This window comes from Nyctereutes procyonoides, unplaced genomic scaffold (assembly GCF_905146905.1).
Source record: "Nyctereutes procyonoides isolate TBG_1078 unplaced genomic scaffold, NYPRO_anot_genome, whole genome shotgun sequence".
In the NCBI taxonomy this organism is placed as follows: Eukaryota; Metazoa; Chordata; class Mammalia; order Carnivora; family Canidae; genus Nyctereutes; species Nyctereutes procyonoides.
This window is the reverse complement of record NW_026575052.1, coordinates 74,861,185-74,888,141: the sequence shown is the minus strand read 5'-3', so window position 1 is coordinate 74,888,141 and position 26,957 is coordinate 74,861,185.

Sequence of the window (26,957 nt, the reverse complement as noted above, 5' to 3'; positions counted from 1 at the left end):
GTCTTACAATTCACTTTGGTTCTGACACTATCCAGACTTTTCATAGACCCTGTGCATTAAGGGCTCAGTTCTACAAGAGCGCCCCCATTTTAGATGCAAATTGCAAGTCCAGAACACCTAGACTTTTGACCACCTGGCTATAAAAGTGATGTGGTTTCTACAATCCCCTCCTTAGTTTGCTAGGATGTCTCAGGGAAAACTGAGGAAAACACTTGATTTAGGTTTACCAATACATCACAAAGGATACAAGTCAGGAACAACCATATGGAAGAGATGCAGGGCAGCCTGGGTGGTTCAGTGGTTTAGTGCTGCCTTCAGCCCAGGGTGTGATCCTGGAGGCCCGGGATCGAGTCCCATGTTGGGCTCCCTGGGATCGAGTCCCATGTTGGGAGTCCCATGTTGGGCTCCATGGGATCGAGTCCCATGTTGGGAGCCTACTTCTTCCTCTACCTGTGTCTCTGCCTCTCTGTGTGTGTGTGTGTGTGTCTCATGAATAAATAAATACAATCTTAAAAAAAAGAAGAAGAGATTCATAGGGCAAGGGGAGAGAAGTGCACAAAGCTTCTATGTTCTTTCTCAGTGAGCCAAATACCCAGCATCTGGATGTGTTTACCAATCCAGAAGCTCTCTGAAGGCTATTGTTTAGAGATTTTTATGGAAGATTCATTATGTAGGCACGTTTGATTAAATCACTGGCCATTGGTAATTGAACTCAACTTTCAGTCTTTTTCTTCTCTCCAGAGGTCCTGAGGTAGAGCTGAAAGTCTCAACACTCTGACACATGGTGGGTTCCTCTGGCAACCAGCCTCATCATGAAACTATCTAGAGATCTACCAAGCATCACCTCATTAGCATAAATTCAGGTAAGGTAAGAAAGGGGCTCATTATGAATAAAAAAAGCTTCTCTCAGGAACTTCAGGAGTTTTAGAAGCTCTATGTCAGGAGCTGGGAACAAAGACCAAATATGTATTTCTTATTATCATACTTTCTTTGTTTTATTCTTCTCAATCTGTCATTTGTTTTTCCTATAGTCGCCTTCCAGAATAAACTAGCTGCATGCAAATTTTTGTCTCAGACTCTTTTGAGGGTTCCTGGGCCAACATATGAGAAAAAAGAATAAAAGTAGGAAGGCTCAGGTTCCAAAGTACTCTTAAACCCTGGGGACCTTAGTTGTTCACCTGGCTCTCCATCACTGCCTTAGAGATGCTGCTATTTTTATTTTGTTGTGCAAGTTATATTGTCTGCAAAAGATGTGCTGGACAGCACCCTTCCCAGTTATTTTTTGTCTGATTCTGAATTCAAGTCCACAAATTAACCCATAACACGGTGCTGCCAAATATGTAAACTTCATGTTAAATACATTCAAAGCATTTGATAAATTGCTTCCTGAAATTCTGGAAAATTTGGCTGATTGATGAATCGTTTGGGTGTCCTTGAACCGAGCATGATGAAACCAAGACACTAACCTAAGTCCAATACCATTAACTAATGCACAAAACTTACTTGGATTTCATCAGTGTTCCAGTAATGCTTTATTTCTATTCCCAGGGTCCAATCCTGGATTCTGCTTCCCATTTAAATGTTCTCTTTTAAATCTGTGTCAGTCCCTTGGGCGTCCCTTGTCTTTTGTAACTATGACACTTTTGAAGAGTATTGGTCACTCGTGCTGTGGAAGGTCCTTCAAGAATCCTTCATGATCAGAATGAGGTTATGCATAATTGGGAAGGCTGTCACTAAGGTACCAGAACATCGTATCAAGAGTCCATGATGTCAGTATGTATTACTGGTGATGGCAACCTTGATCAGTTGGTTAAGGTGATGTTTCTCAGGATTTTCTACTGTAAAAGTGTTTTCCCTTTGAAATGATTAAGTATTGGGGGGGGTACTTTGAGTACCTTTAAATATCTTATTTTTGCCATCTACATTTGTTACTATGTTCTTTGACATGCTATCATCTTTTTTCTTTAGACACTCTTTACTTTCTGGCAGCACAAGAGACTCCAGGCTTACCTTGTGTCTTTCCTGCCCTAACCTTGAAATCAACCCGTTTTCTAAGGAGCTCTCCTCCTTTTGTTGGAGAATGGTATTTGGAGGACAAGAATTAAGTACTAGATATGTTCTTTTTATTTCTAATTTCGTTCAGAAATTAGAACTAGAAAACAAATGATGTACAGTACCCAACGTAAATGCACACACCTATGCCTCTTTCTCTTTTTTTTAAATAATAAATTTATTTTTTATTGGTGTTCAATTTGCCAACATACAGAATAACACCTACTGCTCATTCCGTCAAGTGTCCCCCTCAGTGCCCACCAGCCAGTCACCCGCAACCCTGCCCTCCTCTCCTTCCACCACCCCTAGTTCCTTTCCCAGAGTGAGGAGTCTTCCATGTTCTGTCAAGCTTTCTGATATTTCCTACCCATTTCTTCTCCCTTCCCCTCTATTCCCTTTCACTATTATTTATATTCCCCAAATGAATGAGACCACATAATGTTTGTCCTTCTCCGAATGACTTATTTCACTCAGCATAATACCCTCTAGTTCCATCCACCTTGAAGCAAATGGTGGGTATTTGTCATTTCTAATGGCTGAGGAATATTCCATTGTATCCATAAACCACATCTTCTTTATCCATTCATCTTTCGATGGACACGGAGGCTCCTTCCACAGTTTGGCTATTGTGGACATTGCTGCTAGAAACATCGGGGTGCAGGTGTCCCGGCGTTTCATTGCATCTGTATCTTCGGGGTAAATCCCCAGCAGTGCAATTGCTGGGTCATAGGGCAGGTCTATTTTTAACTCTTTGAGGAACCTCCACACAGTTTTCCAGAGTGGCTGCACCAGTTCACATTCCCACCAACAGTGTAAGAGGGTTCCCTTTTCTCCGCATCCTCTCCAACATTTGTGGTTTCCTGCCTTGTTAATTTTCCCCATTCTCACTGGTGGGAGGTGGTATCTCATTGTGGTTTTGATTTGTATTTCCCTGATGTCCAGTGATGTGGAGCATTTTCTCATGTGCTTGTTGGCCAGGTCTATGTCTTCCTCTGTGAGATTTCTCTTCATGTCTTTTGCCCATTTCATGATTGGATTGTTTGTTTCTTTAGTGTTGAGTTTAATAAGTTCTTTGTAGATCTCAGAAACTAGCCCTTTATCTGATATGTTATTTGCAAATATCTTCTCCCATTCTGTAGGTTGTCTTTGAGTTTTGTTGACTGTATCCTTTGCTGTGCAAAAGCTTCTTATCTTGATGAAGTCCCAATAGTTCATTTTTGCTTTTGTTTCTTTTGCCTTCCTGGATGTGTCGTGCAAGAAGTTACTGTGGCCTAGTTCACAAAGGGTGTTGCCTGTGTTCTCCTCTAGGATTTTGATAGAATCTTGTCTCACATTTAGATCTTTCATCCATTTTGAGTTTATCTTTGTGTATGGTGCAAGAGAGTGGTCTAGTTTCATTCTTCTGCATGTGGATGTCCAATTTTCCCGGCACCATTTATTGAAGAGACTGTCTTTCTTCCAGTGGATAGTCTTTCCTCCTTTGTCGAATATAAGTTGACCATAAAGTTGAGGGTCCACTTCTGGGTTCTCTATTCTGTTCCATTGATCTATGTGTCTGTTTTTTTTCCAGTACCACACTGTCTTGATGACCACAGCTTTGTAGTACAACCTGAAATCTGGCATGGTGATGCCCCCAGCTATGGTTTTCATTTTTAAAATTCCCCTGGCTATTCGGGGTCTTTTCTGATTCCACACAAATCTTAAAATAATTTGTTCTAAGTCTCTGAAGAAAGTATTTTGTTAGGGATTGCATTAAATTTGTAAATTGCCCTGGGTAACATTGACATTTTCACAATATTAATTCTGCCAATCCTTGAGCTTGGAATATTTTTCCTTTTTATTTTTATTTTTATTTTTATTTTTTTTATTTTTTTATGATAGTCACAGGGAGGGAGAGAGAGAGAGGCAGAGACACAGGCAGAGAGAGAAGCAGGCTCCATGCACCGGGAGCCCGACGTGGGACTCGATCCTGGGTCTCCAGGATCACGCCCTGGGCCAAAGGCAGGCGCCAAACCGCTGCGCCACCCAGGGATCCCGAGCTTGGAATATTTTTCCATCTCTTTGTGTCTTCCTCAAGTTCTTTCAGAAGTGTTCTATAGTTTTTAGGCTATAGATCCTTTACCTCTTTGGTTAGGTTTATTCCTAGGTATCTTATGCTTTTGGGTGCAATTGTAAATGGGATTGACTCCTTAATTTCTCTTTCTTCTGTCTCATTGTTAGTGTATAGAAATGCCACTGACTTCTGGGCATTGATTTTGTATCCTGCCACACTGCCGAATTGCTGTACGAGTTCTAGCAATCTTGGGGTGGAGGCTTTTGGGTTTTCTATGTAGAGTATCATGTCATCTGCGAAGAGGGAGAGTTTGACTTCTTCTTTGCCAATGTGAATGCCTTTAATTTCTTTTTGTTGTCTGATTGCTGAGGCTGGGACTTCCAGGACTATGTTGAATAGCAGTGGTGAGAGTGGACATCCCTGTCTTGTTCCTGATCTTAGGGCAAAGGCTCCCAGTGCTTCCCCATTGAGAATGATATTTGCTGTGGGCTTTTCATAGATGGCTTTTAAGATGTTGAGGAATGTTCCCTCTATGTCTACATTCTGAAGAGTTTTGATCAGGAATGGATGCTGTATTTTGCAAAATGCTTTCTCTGCATCTATTGAGAGGATCATATGGTTCTTGGTTTTTCTCTTGCTGATATGAGAGGATAGGTATGGTTTCTTCTTTAAACGTTTGATAGAATTCCCCAGGGAAGCCATCTGGCCCTGGACTTTTGTGTCTTGGGAGGTTTTTGATGACTGCTTCAATTTCTTCCCTGGTTATTGGCCTGTTCAGGTTTTCTATTTCTTCCAGTTCCAGTTTTGGGTTTTTGAATGGATGCTTGTATTGCGATGTATTTCCCCCTCAGGACTGCTTTTGCTGCATCCCAAAGATTTTGAACGGTTGTATCTTCATTCTCATTCGTTTCCATGAATCTTTTAAATTCTTCCTTAATTTCCTGGTTGACCCTTTCATCTTTTAGCAAGATGGTCCTTAACCTCCACGTGTTTGAAGTCCTTCCAAACTTCTTGTTGTGATTTAGTTCTACTTTCAATGCATTATGGTCTGAGAATATCCAGGGGACAATCCCAATCTTTTGGTATCCGTTCAGACATGATTTTTGACCCCTTATGTGGTCTATTCTGGAGAAAGTTCCATGTGCACTTGAGAAGAATGTGTATTCAGTTGCGTTTGGATGTAAAAGTTTTGTAGATATCTGTGAAATCTATCTGGTCCTGGAGGCTCCGGGGCGGGGCCGCTGATCTGCTCAGCTCGGGGCAGGAGCGTCCTTGCTGTCCTGGGCCCTCCCGGCCTCTGCCAGTCCCGGGGGAGGCCGGATCCTGGGCTGTGTCCCGGCGCCCTGTGCTCCGGGGCCTGCGCTGGTGGATTCGCGCTCCCGCCCCGCAGCCCCCTCCGCGGAGCCGCCGCCCGAGCCCCTCCGAGCTGCTCCGGTCGGTCCCGCCGTGCGCGCTGCAGCCCTTAGGGAGCTCGGCGCACTCTCCTGCGCTCGCAGGTGTCTGTTAGTGTCCCCGGGAGCCCGAGGGCATCCCCGCTCTCCTGGGTCCTGCTCCAACTCCCTGCGAGCCCCTTTCCCCCGGGAAGGTTGGTGCAGCTCCTGCTCCTCCGGGACGGGGCTCTCCTGTCCTGGGGACACTCGCCCCGGCCTCAGCCCGGCTCCTCGCGGGGCCCCTCCCCCTCGGAGGCCTTTTGTTTCTTTATTTCTTTTTCCCCGTCTTCCTACCTTGATAGAAGCGCGAACTCCTCTCACTGTAGCGTTCCAGCTGGTCTCTCTTTACATCTCAGGCCGAATTCGTAGATTTTCAGGATGATTTGAAGGTTATCTAGGTAATTTGGTGGGAACAGGTGACTTGGGGACCCTGCTCTTCTGCCCTCTTGCCCCTCCCTCCTCTTTCTCTTTGTCTTAAAAGCACCATGATGTCTTTAACTCCTATCCCACACTACCCAGTTTCATTCTAAGAAAATCAATATTAAAAAAAAAGAAAAAAAAGAAAAAAATCGATATTATTTTTATTTATTTATTTATTTATTTATTTATTTATTTATTTATTTATTTTTGCATTATGGTTAGAAACTAGGGTCCACACAATATTTATTCTTTGGAGTTTTTCGAGGCTTCCTTGTATTTAGGCCTAATAGTTTATTTTGCGATTTTCCATAGGTACTTGAAAAGAGTGTGTATTCTTTGTTAGACATAGAGTCTCTGTTCATCTAACAATATATGAATATATTATTCAGATAGTCTAGATCTCTGATTTTTTTTTTTTTGCTTGATTTTCAATTTCTGAGTGAAATGTATTTCAGTGGTTCTCAATGTTTGGGACCAGCACATTTAGTATCGGCTGAGAATTTAGAAATGCAAATTCTTAGACCTCACTTTAGATATGATTTTTGTTCCTTTTGGATTCCTTTCTCTCTGAAAAGCCTTAGAATTTTCTATTTGTTTGATGTTCTTAAAATGTCCCATCATTTGTCTTACTGTGGTTCCTTTTTTCTTACCTCTCATATTTAGCACTCTGTGATCTCTTTTGATCTGCGGTCTTCTGTCCCTCTAATTTTGGGAAATTTATCTCTATTATTTCTTCAAGACTTTGCTCCTTCAATATTTTTTTTAGATTTTATTTATTTATTCACGAGAGACAGAGAAAGAGAGAGAGAGAGAGAGAGAGAGAGAGAGGCAGAGACACAGTCAGAGGGAGAAGCAGGCTCCATTCAGGGAGCCAGATGTGGGGCTCGATCCTGGGACTCTAGGATAACTTACTGAAGGCAGGCACTAAACTGCTGAGCCACCCAAGGATCCCCTGCCCCTTCAAATTTTTACTTCTCTTCCAGGACTATTATAATCCCTATCTTGGCACATCTATTTCCAGATTCTTTAGCTTTGAAAAGAAATTCTTTCTATTTTCCTACTATTTTCTCAGTATATTTTCTACTCTAATGTGTTTTTTGAAAAAATAATATTCAACTAATTGCTTAAATTATATATTGTATTCATGATTTCAAATATTATATTCTTGTAAGTAATATTATACTTGGCCCTACTTGTGATTGCTTTTGCTTCCTTCAAATTGGAAATCTCTCTAAGGGTTTTCTACTCTTAGTTTCTTGGTCCTCAATAATTCTGCTATAGGTTCAGAGGCACTTGGGTGGCACAGTTGATTAAGTGCCCAACTCTTGGTTTTGGCTCAGGTTTTTTTTGTATGTTTGTTTTGTTTTGGGCTCAGGTTTTGATCTCATGGTTGTGAGTTTGAACCCTGCACTGGACTCTGCACTCAGCATGGAGTCTTCTTGAGATTCTCTCTCTTCCACTCCCTCTGCGACTCCTGCTTGTGCTCTCTCTCTCTCAAAAAAAAATCTTTAAAAAATTATTTGGCTGTAAATTTTATGTGTTGTGGATTTGATCCATTTTAGTTGAGGTCATTTTAAGTTTCAGTTGTATACTATTTTTGTCTGTATGTGTTTATCTGGGGTAGCCTCAGGCATTGTGAATTTGGGAAGAGCAGGAAATCCAGGCTTTGTTACACTGGGAGACTGTTGTGGGGGAGAGGGGCCACACTCCAGAACACCAGTCTCTATAGACTCTGCAAGGGATAACTGCACCCAGAACCACCTTAATCCTTGACCAAGCCAGTGCTGGGGAGATGTAATCTCCTTGAGTTCTGTTTCCTGAGCCCGGGGAGCCTTAGATAGGGTGAATGGAGGAGTAATGCAGTAGGGCAACTGGTCAGGCCATACCTGCTTATACCAACCCCTAACCCTGTAGCATGTTTTTTGTACTAGATACTCTCCTCCCTAACCAGCCCCAGAGACCTGTGCTATTGTTGCTGATTTCTGTGGTAAGAGTAGACACAGTAGTTGTCCCGGGCAACATAAGGGAGAGGAAAAAAAATAGCAGTGAAAAATCTTTCCTCCACACCATCCTCCACAGTTATCACTCACCTTCCTGCCCCTACACATACACGAATTCAAGGCAGCTTTCATTCTTTTCAGTAGTTTCTCACATTTGATTTGTTCACTCTATTTGTTTTTTCCTTTGTTCTGGAATCCATATTTGCTTCCTGAGTCCATATATTCTCCAGAGGTTGAATTTTGGGAAGAGGTTTTAGCAATTCTGCTATTTTGCCATCTTGGCAGGCCATTTAATTTGCGCTGATCTATGACCATTGACTCTGCATTTGGACTGTACTCCTGGATAACCTCCAGTCCTCATGGCCTCTCTGCCTTGCCATTGTGCTGGAACCAGAAATCACTGCCTGTGGGAGCCAGAGAATGAACGGAACTGGCCCATTTCAGATTCCTGTTGACCATCTCATCCCACCCTCCCCCGACACCTCTTGGGGATGGATGCACACTTCACCTACGATAAGTAAAGGAATTCCTCTTCCCTTTTTCTCGGTTGTTTTCTTCTTGCCACTGTTGATCCCAGTGAATGGCCAAGGTTTCTGTTTGACAAAAAAGATGAAACATGAACTCCCTTGCCCAAATTCTTATTTATTTCATCACATTCTCTTCTCTCGCCTCAGAGAGTTTCAGAGCTGAGTAGCTGTTGCTAAAATAAGCTTTCCACTTGTTCTCCAATTCCCATTTTCCTTGGGATGATTTTTTGTACTGATCTCTTATATTGTTAGCATTGTTTTTGTTTGTTTTAAAATAATATTGTTACCATTTCCTAAAACTCTGTATATTTACATGGAAATTTTTAAAATGCATGTAAGTTTTTCTTCGTGTGAGTTTCTTGGCAAAACAGAGCCTGAGGCAAAAAATTTGTCGCTAAAGCATTATTGGGACCAAAGGAGCGTGAGGCAGGGAAGGAGCAGGGAGTGAATATGAATTAGTATGTTACTGAGCTGCTCACGCTTTCAGGGTGAGCCAGTCACTCATTCATACCTTGAGGTCCTCAAAGGGGCTCCAGGAAGCTCCAACAAATAGTCTACCTGGGAGGTAGACTATGTATTCATTGTATTCTATTTGTCAAAGTTTAACTCGTCAGAGTGACAACTCCTTGCGTTCTCTGTCCTGCATTGTTGGTCTCATGACTCAGGGACAGTTGGGAACATCCAGGGTGGAGGCTGGACAGGGTGAGGTGTGCTGAGAGAGGCATGAAAGACTGGGAGCCCTCACTTCAGAGGGTTCTTCTGTCTAGATAGCAAGGCAAGATTTTGGATCTGGGTGCACATAAACTGAACCCAAATAACAGTATATAAAGGGTACAAAGAATATTAAATCAAATATCATGCTTCTCCCCAAATAGATTAAGGAGAAGAATGGAACCAATAACACTGTAGCTCCCTATATGCCCTTGTCCATTCAAACTATCTTCTTCTCCTTCCTAATCATATCTATTCTGATTTTTGCAGTATAATTCTATTGTTTTCAATAGCATATAAAAATGTATAAATATCTTTAACAACATATTGATCAATTTTGGATTTTGTATTATCCATAAATGGTATCTTATTTTGTATTGTTCTGTGATTTGCTTTTGCTATTCCTGAGGAAATGTAATTAAAAACAAAATCTCCTGCCAACGCAGGAAACCTCTCCACAAAGGAAGAAGAGAAACAAAACAATTTTATTATCGAATAAGCATTAAAGCAAAGTGTGATGTACATCACAGACAAGTAGCATTACAAAGTAAAGCCAAATTGTTTTCCAAAATTGTTGAACCAATTTACCTTACACTAACAGTGCATGGTTTGTTGCTCACTGTACTCGTCAATACTTGCTAAAGTCAGGTGTTGAAATTTTTGCCAATTTGGCTTGTGCAAAATGTTCTCTCATGGTTTCAATGTTCATATCTCTGATTAAAAGTGTGATTGGGCATGTTTTCACTTATTTATTAGGCATTTATATTTCTCTTTTTGGCCACTTTTCAACTGGTTTTCTTTTCCTTTTTGTTTTTTAAGAATTATTTATGGATTCCAGTTTATGTTTTTTGAATTGCAAACGTATCATCTAATTTTGATATTTGATTCTACATTTTCTTTTAAAATATCTTTTGATGAAAAGATATCTTAGCTTTAGTGAGTTAAATGTATTTATTTTTCAAACAGGACTTATGCTTTTGTGTCTTGTTTAAGAAAGTCATTTTTACTGCAGTTGAGGATATTCACCTAAATATATATGTATATTTATTTATAATATACATCTTATACTTATAAATAATAAATAATAACATTTTTATTTAAATATATAGTATATTTAAAGATTTATTTCTTTGAGAGAGAGAGAGAGAGAGAGAGAGAGAGAGCATGAGCTGGAGGGGCAGAGGGAAAGGGAGAGAGATTTTCAAGTAACTCCTCACAAAGGATAGAGCCCAGTTTGGAGCTCCATCTCATGACACTGAGATCACAACCTGAGCCAAAACCAAGAGTTGGATGATTAATCAACTGTGCCACCCAGGTGCCCCTATATATTTTTTCTAATTAAAAGAAAATCTTTCCACGTTTAAGTCTTTCATCTCCTAGAATTGATTTTTTCTGTATGGTGTGAGGTAGAGTTTCCATTTCTTTTTTTCTTACTCCCCCCCTACCTTTTTTAAGTGTGTAATCAAGTACTCCAGCACCACTATTTGATTGATCCATTTTCTGGTATACCTATTAAGCCACAGCTCATCTGTAAGATTAGCAATGCCTCCTCTGTGAGGTACCATGTTTCCATGTATATGAAGGTCTGTTTGGGAGCTTCCTATTCCTACTCCCTAGTGGAGAGCCATATGCTCATTGGGGTGACAGGGATAAGTTGAAAATATTTGTATTTTTATTTTTGGTTTCTATTTTATTTAATTCTGCTTTGATCTTTATCTTTCATTAATTTATGTTTTATATTTTTATTTTTTTATTGTTAAAGATTTTATTTATTTATTTGACAGAGAGAGCACAAGTAGGCTGAGTGGCAGGCAGAGGAGAGGGAGAAGACTCCCCGCTGAGCAGGGAGCTTGATGTGGGGCTCAATCCCAGGACTCTGAGATCATGACCTGAGCAAAGGCAGATGCTTAACCGACTGAGCCACCCAGGTGCCCTGATTTATGCTTTTTAAAATTACTTCTTAAATAATCTTTTCTGCATCTGTAGTTTTCTGCATTTTATTCTTATTAAGTTTTAAAATATTTTATTTATTTATTCATGAGAAACAGAGAAAGAGAGAGAGGCGGAGACACAGGCAGAGGGAGAAGCAGGCTCCACGTAGGGAGCCCGACATGGAACTCGATCCCGGGTCTCCAGGATCATGCCCTGAGCCAAAGGTGGTGCTAAACCTCTGAGCCACTCAGGCTGCCCAGTTTTCTGCATTTTAAATATGATTTATCTAGGTTATGATTTTCATTTTTTAAAATCCTACTTGAGTGTTTCTGTGTTTTATTATTTCTAGAAAACTCTTAGGCATTACTCTTTGGTTTTTGTTGTTGGCTTCCCCCCCCTCCAATATCTATATTCTTTCTGTCTGGAATATTGATTAGATATATGCTAAGGCTTTTCATTCTATTTTTGTATACCTCTTAATTTTTTTTAGTTTATTTATGCCACCTTTGGGTAATTTCTTCAGATTTATTTTCTGGCTTATTAATTCTCTCTTTGGTTTTGCTTCATGTGCTACTTAACTCTTCCTTGAGTCCTGAACTTCAATGATTCTTTTTTTTTTACACCTTTCACTTTGTTCTTTGTCAAATTGACTTGGTCATTGTTAATGTCTTCTTGATCCTTGGTTATAGTTTGATTCTTTATTCTTAAACACTTTATCACTTGATTATTTTGTCTTCTGTGTGTTCTGGTAATAGAAACCTTGGGATCTTAGTCTGTTGTTTTTGTTCCTACTGTCTCTTATTGAAGATGACTTGTTTTGTATGCATTTGATGATTATTTTGGACTAATATTTGATTGTGGGTAAATCCTGTGGGATCTACGTGGAAGATGATTCCCTCTAGAGAGGATTTGTGTGATCATCCTAGGTTGACTTTAATTAATATTTTATCTTCTACTTTCCCAAATCATAATCATACATGTAATCTGAAATCAAGCCCAAGGTACATGTGCTGGTAGGTCTATGGCTAAAATTTGTTATTAGGCCATTATTCTTCTTTATTTACACTCTGGAACCAAGGTTGGGACAGACAGGTTTTCTTCTTAGCTCTCTTTGTGGCAGGGTTGAATTGCCTACTCATCTTTTCATCTTGGTTAAAGTTCTTTCTTTGTGGAGTTTTATGTCTAGCTGTTCCCATCCTGGCAAGCCTGTCCTCAGTTACCAGCTTGGTGAGACTTCTATTCCAAATGCTCTAGACTCCTGTTATTGGCATTTATGTTCTCTTTCTTACTCTACTATGAGCTTTTGTATTATTGTCATCATCATTATTTCTTGCCTTTGGGAGATTTTCCCAGACTTTCTTTTTAGATTAGCAATGCATTTGAAAAATATGACTTTTGTAATTTATCTAATATCTATTTCTTTAAGGCAGTAGGTTGGAGTAGTGGGTTCTGAGTATTAATTCCCAGAAATATAAGGAACCAACATTGCAGTTACTCTGAATTCCTGGAGAAGAAGGAAATAAAGGGAATAAATAATTGCCTTGCAATGTGGGAAGGTATATTTAAAGACCATTTAAATGTCAAAATTTTGGGAGGTGGTATGGCTAGACCTAGAGAGGACATTTTATTTTAATGGCAGCTTCTGCAATGTCTGTAGATAGAAGATAGAAGAGATGAAGAGATGACTTACTAATTCTGTTCTCCGTGTAACTGTGAAGCCATTGCCCTAAATTATTTTTTAAATGCCACAGATTATTGTCTAATCCTCATGGAAAGGGCTAGATGTATGGAAAATCTCAATCACATATTCCATAATAAAGTTTTCTTAGCTATGTGTCTATTCAAAGACCCTTCCTTCTGACAGTATCTACAACATGAATGTTGCCTTAGAACTAATGAAAGTTCACATCTGCTGAATGGCCTCATTTAGAATGTTCTCCTTTGATTTTAATAATGAGCCAAGTAGTACCACTCCAATAATGCAATTGAAGTGTTTTATATAAATCTTATTAAAGATATAAAGCTCAAGTAAAATTGAAAATATGTTGCATTGGGATCCCTGGGTGGCGCAGTGGTTTAGCGCCTGCCTTTGGCCCAGGGCGTGATCCTGGAGACCCAGGATCGAATCCCACGTCGGGCTCCCGGTGCATGGAGCCAGCTTCTCCCTCTGCCTATGTCTCTGCCTCTCTCCCTCTCTCTCTCTCTCTCTGTGACTATCATAAATAAATAAAAATTAAAAAAATTAAAAAAAAAGAAAATATGTTGCATTAAATTCTTTTTACACTGGAATAGCAGTGAAAAATTTAAATGGCCTCCTGTTATCAAATTCATCCTATAGATAACTATTAGAATATTTTCTTTATTTTTAAATTTTTTTATTTATTTGAGAGAGAGAGAGAGCAGGGACAAGGAGCAGGGGAGAGATATTCCCAAGCAGACTCCATGCTGAACATGGAGCTCAACACAGGGCTCAATCCCATGACTCCGAGACTACCACCTGAGCTGAAACGAAGAGTGGGATGTTTAATTCGCTGCGACGCAGATGCCCCCAGAATATTTTCATAGCACAAATCCTATTGTATGGCCCTTCCTTCCCTGAAGAAAACTTGAATTAATTGCTCCTTGTTAAACATTTCTATGTGGATGCCAACCTTACAGTCAAATGTTATCTATCTGAGTCTGAACTTAGCCACATTTACTCCCATTAAATCAATATTTATTGAAGTCTTGTTTTATATTGTATTCTGTGTGAGGCAAGTGAATCAAAGATGAATTAGCCACAGTACTTACCTTCCCAGTGACATTCAGTCTAGTGGGGATGGAGAGGAGGGACACACAGAATGTAAAAAAGTCACATGGTGTGGTAAGGGCTCTAACTGAAATGTATGCAAGTAGTTCTTTTTTTCCTTAATTTTCATAGCATTTTATTATTTTTTTAATATTTAATTTTTAAAAGTTATTTGACAGAGAGAGAGCACACAAGCAGGGGGAGGAGCAGTGGGAGAGGGAGAAGCAGGTTCTCTGCTGAGCAGGGAGCCCAGCTTGGTGCTCGATCCCAGGACCCTGAGACCATGACACGAGCGGAAGACAGACACTTTAACCATCTGAGCCATCCAGGTGCCCCTCATAACATTTTATCTTAATCTCTTATATGGCTTTATGACTTTTACCTTTTAGACAGTCATTTACTTCTCCTATGACTTCAAAGGTTTTGAAGGGAAAGATATGGATATGAGGTTTTTTTTTTGATATTTTTAAAGACAATTTAAAATTATTTTTCTTTTTAAGATTTTATTTATTTTTTTTTACTTTAGAGAGAGAGAGAGAGCAGGAGGAGGAGAAAAGGAGGAGGGAGAGGGACAAGCAGACTCTGTGCTGAGCATGGAGCCTGTTGTGGGACTTGATCTCGCAACCCTGAGATGATGACCTGAGCTGAAACCAAGAGTCAAATGCTTAACTCACTAAGCCACCCAGATGCCCCTTTAAAACAATTTTTTAGAGCAGTTTTCGGTTAACAGTAAAATTGAGGGAAATATGCAGAGATTTCCCATATATCCCCTCTCCCACGCATGCACAGCCTCCCTATTATCAACCACATTTATTATGACTGATGAGCCTACATGGACACATCGTCATCACCCAAGGTCTATAGTTTACATTAGGGTTCATTCTTGGTGTTGTACTTTGAGTTTGGACAAATGTATGATGACATGTATCTGACACTATAATATCATTCAGAGTACTTTCACTGCCCTAAAAATCCTCTGTGTTCTGCCTATTGGTCCTTTCACCTCCATTACAATCTCTTTTTTAATTCTCCTACATATTTAGCTGAATGCTTACCATGGAAAAATAATGGTAGCAGAACAACCACAGTAATAGCAACAATAATACCACTTAAAGTAGGTGCTAGTCCCTGTCCTAGAGCTTTGTACATATTAACTCATTGAATCCATCCAACAACTCCATGAATTGGGTACCAACATAATCCCCATTTAATTGACGAGGAATCCTCAGGCACAAATAAGTGAAATAATTTTCTCATACTCACATAGGTAGGACTGTAGGGTGGATACAATAGGTATGTAGAACTGGATACAGTAGATAGTCAGTGAATATGTACTGAAGGTATGATGAATTAATATTAGGTGGCTGTTTAAAGAAAGACTTAAACACAAAGGTCCTGCAAATTCTACATCTAATACTGATGCACTTTCCTTTGGTTTTTGGGCTGTATAATTTGTGGAGACTATGAAACTATATCTGCATTAGAGGACTTTATTTATGTCTGATGGGAAACTCCTTGGTGTTGTTGCCCTAAGACATGAAAGATTGACACATTTTACCTCCAGCAATTCTTTAGTTTTGTTGTCCTGTTTTTCAAGTTGGGTTGTCCTCAAAGGACAGAGACTGCATTGGCATGCTAGACATTTCTTGTGTTTTACACAGAAACTTCCCTAGTGCTCTGAATATAAATAAGCTTTACCTTCAATGCATAACAACTGACTTTATAACTTGCATATTAATAGAATACACTAAATGGAAAGTCATTTTGAAATCTGGACTCTTGATCTTTTATCTCCAGTCCTAAGATAATTATAGCTTGTTGAAGTTAAAAGGGACTTTGGTGATCATATAGTCCAATAATCACTTTTACAGACAAGCCAGCTACTGTTCAGAGAAGCTCTGACTCACCTGAGGTCACACATAAATTAAGGGGGAATAGAAATGAGAAAAGTCCTGTTTAGAGACGATACTGACAGACATAAAACAAAGACACAAATCAGAGGATAGCCGAGCTGTTACCATGAAAAAAATTATGTGTCATTCTCTGTATTCGAGTAACTTTATAGTTAGGAGAAGACAGTACCAGGTATGATATCCTACACTGCAAAGCAGTCTGATAGGGTCCACACAGGTAGAGGTAGCAGTCAATTATAGAGGTAGATTATATGGGATTATAGAGGAATAAGCGGTACATTCTGGTATCCCTGTTGTATTCAGGAAAGCTGCTCATTCATTTATTCTTTTAACATATTTCAAACCTAGCGTATGTTCCAAACACCACTCTACATTATGGAGAATCTGTGATGCATAAGATAGACACACTTTGTCCTCATGGAATTTATATATTGACTGAGATAGATTGTTAACAAGGCAGAAATGAAGACCAATGAAAATAATGAGAATAAGCAAAAGGTACTTGTTTAGCGCTTGCTGGTAAAGTGAGTGAACCCCTGCCATCACTTGCATTAGGCAGAGACTCAAAGTCAGGCAGAGGAGTGAAAAAGCTTTATAAGAGAGAAAAAAGTTAGTCCTTAGGCAGTTGGCATGGGAAAGCTGTAGGCAGGCTAATAAAAGTGGAAACTCTATGTGACTGGTTAGGAGTGCATACTTGTTTTTTTCTGGTTGGCCCTAAGAAGCAGGTTGGATATTTGGGAAGCTTTAAGCTAATCAAATCCTGGACATTCTGGACCAGTTTATTACCAGAGATATTGTTTGGCTCCTGGAATGGTTGTTGAGAGATACTAGTTGGACTTTCTATGAGTCTGATATGTAGATAAAAGGTTGGCTTCCTGGGCTAGTTGCTGTAGATTGTGAGTCAGAGTTCTATTTTTATATATGATAAATAACGGTAATTTTTATATTTAATCTTTTAAAACACATGCTCTAAATAATACAAATAAATGCAAAAGTAGAAACTCAGGGAAAGGAACAAAGTGTGATCAAGAAGTGGGAAGGAACTTATTTTAGATGGTGTAGTTAAAAAAGACTCCTCTGAAAAAAGTAATGTTTGGGGCAGAAACTTGAATTTTGTGAAGGAAAAAGCTGTGAGGAATTTGGGAGGTAAGTGTAGGAGGGAGAAGTGTGTCTCTGGTGGAGAGCAAGTCAGGTGTAAAGGCTCAGAGGTGGGAATAAGCTAGAAGTACATGAGAGAGGGCCCAAGGTAGAGAATGAGCATGGAGAGTGCTAATGACAATGAGGACAGTTCAGAGGAAGATGAGGGGTGAGGGCTGGGGTGTTGATGTCCTACATGTCATCTAGACCTTACTCTGAGGTCATCAGACATCACTGACAGTGGGATGAGCTAACTGCTAAACATCAGTTTGGCCGCCATGTAGACAAGAGTAGGGATGCTACCAAATATGGAAGCAGAAACAATTAGAAAGCTGACTGTGAAGACAATTGGAGCAGAGTAAGACTGAGAGGATAGATGGGAAGAGGATTTTAACGTGAAGGAGTGGTATGAGCAGAATTAGAGGCAATGAAGAGAGATTTGTGATAGGAGAATAGAAAGGACATCTCTTGTGTGGGCAGGGGGTGGCTGAGACACTGAGACTGTAATTGGAGGCAAAATCACATGAAATATAGGTTTTGTTAGATAGGAGATAAGCGTCTATTGTGAGAATAATATAATTAATATTTTGGTTTAGGACATTTGATTTCTTTGTGGTTGCACAGTGGGTGAGGGAGATGGAGTTTGTGAGCAGGAACACTGGAGCCAAAATTATCCATATATGAGACATTCTGGACACAGTGGAAATAGAAGGAGTAGAGGAAGTGATGGTTTTTGTCATTGTTTCAAGAATTCTGAAGAATGGGGCATCTGGGTGGCTCAGGGGTTGAGTGTCTGCCTTTGGTTCAGGTCGTGGTTCCGGGGTCTTGGGATCGGGTCCTGCTTTGGGGTCCCTGCAGAGAGCCTGCTTCTCCCTCTGCCTATGTCTCTGCCTTTCTCTGTGTCTCTCATGAATAAACAAATACAATTTTTAAAAATTCTGAAGAATGAAGAAATAATTGCACTGCATGGGATCAACACAACTTCATATGTTAAAATGCACCATTGGAGCAGCAACACAGTGTTTAATATCCACCATTAGGGCCATGTGTAATTGCAAATGGTAGGGACAATTATAAAGCAATGAGGTTCTGAATAGCACAAGAGGGTTGTTCAGGCAGCATTTGGCCTGGAAGATACAATGCCCCTACCGAAAGCCAAGAAGGTCTAAAAAACTTCACCTCACACAAAGAAAGCCTGTGGTATGAGGCCTTGTACAGAAGGCAGAGGTCAGTTTCAAAGCACAATTTTGTTTCCATCCTGTGTTTTTCTCTATGCATCTTAAAATAGCTAAGTTGGGACTGCTGATAAAATTTTGAGTCTTATTCTTCTCAGGCAATATTAGAATTTCCCTCTGGCATAAAACTCCTGGTAAGCATAATTTTTAAAGAATATTCATGTCTTTGTACATAAACCTTTGCTAATATCTTAAATTATTCCCCTAGGAAATATTACTAGAAGAGAAATGAATGGATCATTTCTAGTTACTTTTGTTCCTAATAGTTCTTGCATTAGCCTGGAGAATGTAGGAAGTTCAGGAGCTAAAGAGCCTTTATTATTCCTTTCAAATGCAAATGTGAGAAATTCGACATGAATTATAGAAGCACATCAATGGCTGACACAGAATAATAGTGATCACTTGAGTGCTGATTTGTAAAGGGGTTTTCGTACATTATCTTCTGTAATCCTCAAAGCAGTCCTATGAGACAACTGTTTTTATTCTCATTTTGCAAGTTTATAAACCAAGGCCATGAGGATGAGCTCAAGGTCTGCAAATGTTAATTTGACTCTAGAGTCTGTGCTCTTAATCTGACCAAATGGGCAAATAAAACTAGATAATAACCTGAATGGGTCAATCTTAGCCGTTCCTGGGCTTCACCCTTCACCTCATGAAGGAATCACTTTCATTTTACACCCCTCTTCAATCCTCCTTCCAGTCTCCAACATTCTGCTAAAACAGTTTTGCCCATAATTTCTTTCCCAACTCTTCCCTTGGCTTCCACATTTTCCTGTGTTAACCTAATGACAATAACCCCAGTGTAGTTAGATCTGACTGTAATAAGGTCACATTAACATAGCTTATAGTTCATTCTCTTGTGTAAATTTAGTAGTTAGAAGTAATGATTTTGTTGTCATCATAGAATTGTATGTATAAAGGACCTTGGAAAACTAAACATTTTTCCCTGTGGCCCTTACGAGACCTTGACCCCCACATATTTCTCTTCACCCCTCTTGCTAAACCTAAATTTCTCCACTGAATAGCCACTGAGCTGCTACTTTATTTCTGGTGCCCTGCTCTGCCCCATGGTCAGCAGACCCCATTTCCCTGAGCCTTCTGAGAATTTGAACAGCAAACAATTCTTAGAATAATATCAGGTAGGTTTTCTCCTATCATAAAAGATTTTCCTCAGATATTTTTAATGACATACTACTCAACTCAACTGACCTGACTGCCATGTAGTCACTTGTTTTAGCCACAGTTTGAGAGAACCTTGTAATTTGTTATCCTACAAATTCATGCCTTGGTAACAATATCAAACAATAGTAAAATCATTTACTGAGCAATCACCCAATACCAGCCTTTGAGCCCTTTCGATATATTATTTCATTTACTTCTTAGAAGAAATGTGTGAGATACAGTTATGATCCCATTTTTAAAATAATGAAACCGAAGCATAGTTTAAGTGACTTCCCAAGGTCATACACATCAAAAATGGTGGAGTCCAGTTCCTAATCCGGTTGTACTTGACTCTAAAGCCTGGGTCTGTAAACTCTACAGAGGTCTGATCTGGCTACACAGGCCATCCCTTAAAACAACTACAGATTCAACCCCAAGGCACAATTCAGTTATGTTTAATTGTTTGTTATATAACCTGGTGCTTAAATTGATAGTAAAATTTCCTGTTTGATCAATGAATTATAGTTATACTTCAGATGATCTGTCTTCTACTGGCTCTCCTTACTCTCAGAATACTTTTTATAAAACCAAGTATGGCTGCAGTATCTTTTCACATAGAAAAGAAAAACTCTTTATGGGGCTTAAAAGTCCACTGATTTATATTTCAGTTATACCTTGAGAGACCACAGGGCAGTGCAAACATATCTCTTTTATAGTCTGAAAGCACGAAATTTTGTTATTTAAGTTTTAAGAAAATTTCAAGATAGCTTGAAAGTGAATTTGTCTAAATGATTTTTGTCTGGATGATTTTTCTTAAAAGATCAGTTCATTGATATTTTTGTAATTAAACAATATATGAGCTATTTGTTTGGCTACTTGTTTGTTTGTACTGAGATTGAGGCAAATGACCAGCAAAAGCATATCTGGTGAAGAATCCCACACCTGTGAGTTCTTGCTGTCTGCCAAATTTTTCAGATTTGAAGGGCAGCTTTAAATAAATTTCTTGCTATTTCCCCAAGATGATGGGACAACTGTGCCATCTGCCAAGGATGTTTTAGGTTGCAAATTCTCCAACACAGTCCTTATCTCAGCCATCTTATTTTGTCCAGTTTTTTTGCACGTAATATTGCCATCACTAAAGTCCAACAAAATCACCACAGTCCTATTAATTTGCTGTGCTATTATTCTGGGGAAGGCTTTGTATCAAAGCTACTTAGGTAACAATGAATATTTTAAATGGGCAGAAAACAAATAGTTGGCATCTAAAATGTGAAAGGTTTCAATAGCTTTGGAGTCAATCCATGTCTTCAAAGTTCTTTTTTTTTTAGTTTCTTATTAGTGGAGACACTGAATTGCACTCAGGATATAGACAATTCACAAATATCAATGTTGATAATATTTACATACTTTTTATCATATCAGTACATGATGAAAACATTCTTTCTGCACTTCCATAGGAAAATCAAAATTCTTTGAATACCTTAGAGTTTAAATTTTTATTTTATTGTATTATTTTTTTAGAGCTTAAATTTTTAAAGATTTTTAATTGAAGTATAGTTGACATACAATATTATATTAGTTTTAGGTGTACAATATGGTGATTCAACAATTATATACATTGACAGAGTTCACCATGATAAACATAGAGTTTATGACACCATGCAAAGTTATTACCATATTATTGACTGTTTTCTCTATACTGTACTTCTCTTCCCTATGATTTATTTATTTTGTAATTAGAAGTTTGTCCCTCTTAATTCCCCTCTATCTATTTCACCCGTCCTCCTACATCCATCCCCTCTGGCAACCACCAATTCTTTGTACTTATGAGAGTGTTTCTGTGCTTTTTGTTTTGTTTTTTAGACTTCACACATAAGCGAAATCATATGGTATTTATCTTTTTCTGCCTTATTTCACTTAGCATAATACCTTCTAGGTCCATCCATTCTGTCACAAATGGCAATACTTCATTTTTATGGCTGACTAATATTCCATTATATAAATATTTGTATCTATAGCTGTCATTATGTATAACATCGTCTTTATCCATTCATCTCTCAGTGGATACTTAGATTGTTTCCCTATCTTTCTAGTATAAAGAATGCTTCAATAAACATAGAGGTATGTATGTATTTTTGAATTAGTGTTTTCATTGATGTGTGTGGGGGCAAATACCCACCAGTGGAATTACTGGATCATATGGTATTTCTCTTTTTAATTTTTTTTGAGAAAACTCTATTCTGTTTTTCACAGTGACTGCACCAATTTACATTCCCACAAACAGTACATGAGGGTTCTCTTACCTCCATACCCTCCCCAACACTTGTTTTTTTGTGTGTTTTGGATAATAATCCTTCTGACAGGTGTGAGGTGATATGGTGATATCTCATTGTGGTTTTGATTTGCATTTCCCTGATGATGACTGATAATTGAGCATTTTTTCACGTGCTTGCTGACCATCTCTGCGTTCTTTGGAAAAATGTTTATTCATTCGTGTCATCTATCTGTTTTAAATTGGATTATTTGGGTTTTTTGGTATATGTGTAAGGAGGACTATACTTTTTTCAAGGAGGAGTATACTTTCATATTCTTTACTTTCTTTAATTCCAAAGAGGAGGAAGGAGGAAAAGTACACTTTGTTATTTACTTATTAATGTGGCTATTCTTACAGAAAATGCTTTTATATAAGCTCTAAACAAGCCTAGAGAAGAGGTAAAATTAGAAAAGAGGTATTTAGAATTTTAGGTCAATACATACTTTGATTAAGTTACACCCGGTAGTCACATTTAAAAAATATTCTAAGGTCTTTTAAGGATTTTCCTAAATCCGTTAAATAAATTTTATTGAAATTGTCAGTTTTCTAAGAATTAATAAAGCAACATTTCCTGTTTGTGAGAAGACTGAATAATTTGGAAGTATTTGAGGCCATGCCTACTTTCTTAAAATATTTTATTTCAATCTTCCATCCAAATTAGTAGCATCTTGGGAAATTGTAATTTTACCTTTCTCCTTGTTTGCTGGGCTGACTGTGGCCGGTTGCCCTCCAACCATTCCTAGCCTTTCTCTTACCTTGGCAGTAGGGATCAACACCTGTAGGTTGCTTTTTCCAGGTGATGTGGGCTTCCAGCTGGGCCTGGCAAATAGGATGATGGGTGGGAAATTACGAGTTATCCCAGCCTGTTTTCTCTCCCCATGTGCCTATGCCTTAATCTATCTCTGCAGCTCCTCAGTCTCCTCAAGGACCCTCGTCTGCCTGGCAGGCTCACTGTTGCTTTACTTAGTGCAAAGTGACCTTATTTGGAAATAGGATCTTTGCATATATTTTTAGTTATTATGAGGTCATACTGAATTAGAGAGAGCTCTAATCCAATGTCTGGTGTCCTTATACAAAATCCATGTTACTACTGAGGCAAAGATCAGAGTTATATGTCTATAAGCCAAGGAACACCAAAATCACTGTTAATCATCAGAAGCTGGCAGAGTCATGGAACAGATTCTCCCTCAGAAACTCCAGAAAGAACCAGCCTTGCCAACACAATTGATTTCAGACTTACGGCATCCAGAAATGTAGGAGAATAAATTTCTGTTGTTGAAAGCCACCCAATGTGTGGTTCTTTATTACAATAGCCCTAGGAAATTAATAGACCAACTATTTTTAGCATTACTATTATTGTAATTCTTACTTCTTTCCTAATTTATAATATTCCTTACTTCTTTCCTAATTTATGTCGTTGTAATTCTTAATTCTTTCCTAATTCATGTTAAGTCCAGTCTGCTAATTTTCCCCAAGACTGGGACCAGGTCATTTGCATGCTTGATCTAATGAAAAGTAAGTGATGACCTTAGAAAGGAGTGCTTGTTCAATCAAGTTCACTCTCAGCCACATCAATATAAAGCCATGCCAATTCAAGTAATCCAATCTAACAATGCAGCAATTCTGCAATAACAATGTTTTTTTTTAAAAATTATGTAATGATATATACAAAAATATAACATATTCTGAAAGTTATGAAGCATAATAAACCATGAACCTATTTATATTTTATAAACTAGAACGGAAGTATGCAAACATTTTCTGTAGAGGACCAGATAGAAAATATTCAGGTTTTGTAGGTTTTTTTGTTTTGTTTTGTTCTGTTTTGTTTGCTACTCTGCCTTTGTAGCAGGAAAGCCACTACACACTATTGTGTAAATGAATGTGTTCCAATAAAACTACAAAAAAGGTGGCTGGCTAGATTTGACCCATGGTCATAGCTCGCTGACCCCTGAACTAGATCATTACCATTACAGCTCCTCTTTATTCTTCCCTTACACCTTTGCTCTGAGCAGTAATTGTTCTTTTTTTTTAATAATAAATTTATTTTTTATTGGTGTTCAATTTGCCAACATACAGAATAACACCCAGTGCTCATCCCGTCAAGTGCCCCCTTCAGTGCCCATCACCCATTCACCCCCAACCCCCCCCCCACCCTCCTCCCCTTCCACCACCCCTAGTTCATTTCCCAGAGTTAGGAGTCTTCATGTTCTGTCTCCCTTTCTGATATTTCCCACACATTTCTTCTCCCTTCCCTTCTATTCCCTTTCACTATTATTTATATTCCCCAAATGAATAAGAACATATAATGTTTGTCCTTCTCCGATTGACTTATTTCACTCAGCATAATACCCTCCAGTTCCATCCACGTTGAAGCAAATGGTGGGTATTTGTCATTTCTAATGGCTGAGTAATATTCCATTGTATACCTAGTAACTGTTGTTCTGATTTTGATATTTACTATTCTTTTTAAAAGATATAGTAATTTATTTTATTTGCAAGCTTTATTAAAATGCCTTTTTAAAGAAATTCAGATTATGCTTGTGAGATTCAATACTAATAATTCATGTATTGAGTAGGTCTTTTCACTGCTATAAAATATGTTTTGCATGAATATTCCATAATGTTTTCTTTTTCTGTTGGACACTTCCATTTTTTTGCTGTTTTTTTTCCCTTCCACTAACAGTTACCTGGTTTATCATACTCCTATCTAGATGCACATGTGCAAACATTTCTGTGGGTATACACCTAGGTATAAAATGGTTTTAAGGGAAGGTATGCACATTTTCAACTTTATAAGAAATTGACAAGTTGCTTTCTAAAGTGGTTATATCAACTTACATCCATCGCATTAGAACTGTGTAAGGATTCTCATGATTCCACATTGTTGCCAAAACAATATTGCTAGATTCTTATATTTTGCACGTCTAATGAATATAAAATGACATCTTTATTTGGTCTTTATTTACATCTATTACATTTCCATGATTGCTAATTAAGACATTTTCACTGGCTTATTACTAATTTTTTTGTGAAATTCCTATATTTTTGTTTGTTTATATTTCTATACCTATTTGAGTTTGAAATCTGGAGATCCAAGTTCTGGAGTCCTGATGTCTGTAATCAGACTTCCACTGTGGAATTCCACAAAGTTCCAACTAAGTAACTGTGAAGCTTTTCTCTCTCCTCTCAAGTATTTATTAAGCCAAGTTCCTTCATAATTGTTCAAATATAAATCTAAGAAAATTAAATATTGCCATTATAAAATTTATATTACTTTCTAAATGTGATACCTTTTTGTAAAGATCAGGTAAATAGATAATTTTCTGTCCCCAAATTTGTGATTGTATTCTACAGAGCAACTGCCAATTCATATATGTCACTAGGCTTAGTCAAATGAATTTCTGTAGATGAGGAAAACAACTCAGTAAAATACATTTTTCTTAAGTGATTACTTGAAAACTTCCATTTATTTTCATATAATTATATCATGATTTGATGGAAAATTTCATAGATTTGCCTTTTAACAAGCATTTTTCAATGTAGGCTGTCTTTCCTTGGAACTGTCCCTCTTTCATTCCTGTTCTTACAGCCCACATTGTCTTATTATCTTTAAATTTGTTTGCCAAAAATATATCTGCTAGAAGAATTATTACATAAATATTTGCTTAATATTTCAATTGATTAATTAAAATCAGAAATGTTTTCTTTTAAAAACAAATCTATCTATATGACTTGGTATTTCTCTATTAATATACTCATCCAGAAGCACCCAACAAATTATAGGTTTTCAACTTACTAAATTGCCACAAAGTATATAACCACTGGCCAGATCAAAAACTGAACTTAGGGGCAGTAGGGGTGGCCCAGCAGTTAGCGCTGCCTTCAGCCCAGGGCCTGATCCTGGAGTCCCAGGATCGAGTCTCACATCAGGCTCCCTGCATGGAGCCTGCTTCTCTCTCCACCTGTGTCTCTGCCTCTCTCTCTTTCTCTGTGTCTCTCATGAATAGATTAAAAAAAAACAACAACAACAACAACAAACCAAAACCAAAAACCCCTGAATTTTGCCAATATCACACAAGACCTTTTAATGCCTTAACTCAATCTCTTTATTTCCTCTCCCAAAAGAATCACAATTTTGACCTTTAACACTATAGCTTAGTTTCACCTTTATTAGCTTTGGTATATGTATTAATTAGAATTATATGTTGTGTATTTTGTGGGTATGGTTTTTGTTGATTAATATGCCCATGTGATTCATCCAAATTTTTGAGACTAGCTATGGTTAATTTGTTTCATATATTCTGTTACGTGGATATATCACAACCTGTTCTACTTTTAGGGGGAAATTCGGGTTGTTTCCAGTTTTTTGCTCTCACGGACAATGCCATTATGAACATTCTGTCCTGTTTCCTGGTGTAGAGACATTTGAAGTTTTATTGGATATGTATATACCTAGGAATGGAATTGCTGGATCATTAGAGTGTGTATATTCAACATTGGTGGATAATGCCAAACAATTTTCTATAGTGGCTTTACCAATTTACACTTTCCCCAGTACTGTATAAGAGTTCCCATTTTTCCACATCATCAACAAAATCGGGTGATCAGCATTTTAAAATTTAGCCAATTTTGTGGATGGCGAGTGGTCTTTTATTGTAGATTTAGTTTTAATGTTTCTGATGAGTAAGAAATGGTCATGTACTTTTTCCCATATATATTGTTCATTTGGATATTCTCTTCTGAAGTGTCTCTTCTGGGTTTTGTCCATTTTTAAATTGGTTGTCACAATTTACGGAATGACTTTATATTTGGGTTGGAGTGATTTGATTTGTTATAACTGTTGCAAACTGTTTTTTTTTTTTTGGTCTTGTTTTTATTCCTTTATTAGCTAGAAAGACTTTCAATATGCAAATGTATTTCTTCTAAGAATCGCCCCAACGTGATCTCAGGAGTCCATGTTAACTCCTTTTCTGGAAACTTCCTTTTCTCAGTTGTATTCCTGAAGAGCCTAGGCCCTGAAGACTTTGCCTAAGTTTTGGGTAGCGAACTCCTTGATGTTCAGGCAGTAAGTGTTAATATGGCCTGCAATAAGCAGAGAATCCATCCTGGCAGAAAGCTGGGGTAGCTTCAAAAGTTTGGACAGATCCTCCTTGGGCAGTGGGGGTTCTCCTTGACTCTGGTGTTGTAGAGTCAAGGAGAACTCTCACTCTGTGGCTTGGCTTTTCACTTTTTAGTGCTGTCTTTTGATACCAAGATGCTCTTAATTTTAACATCCAATTTA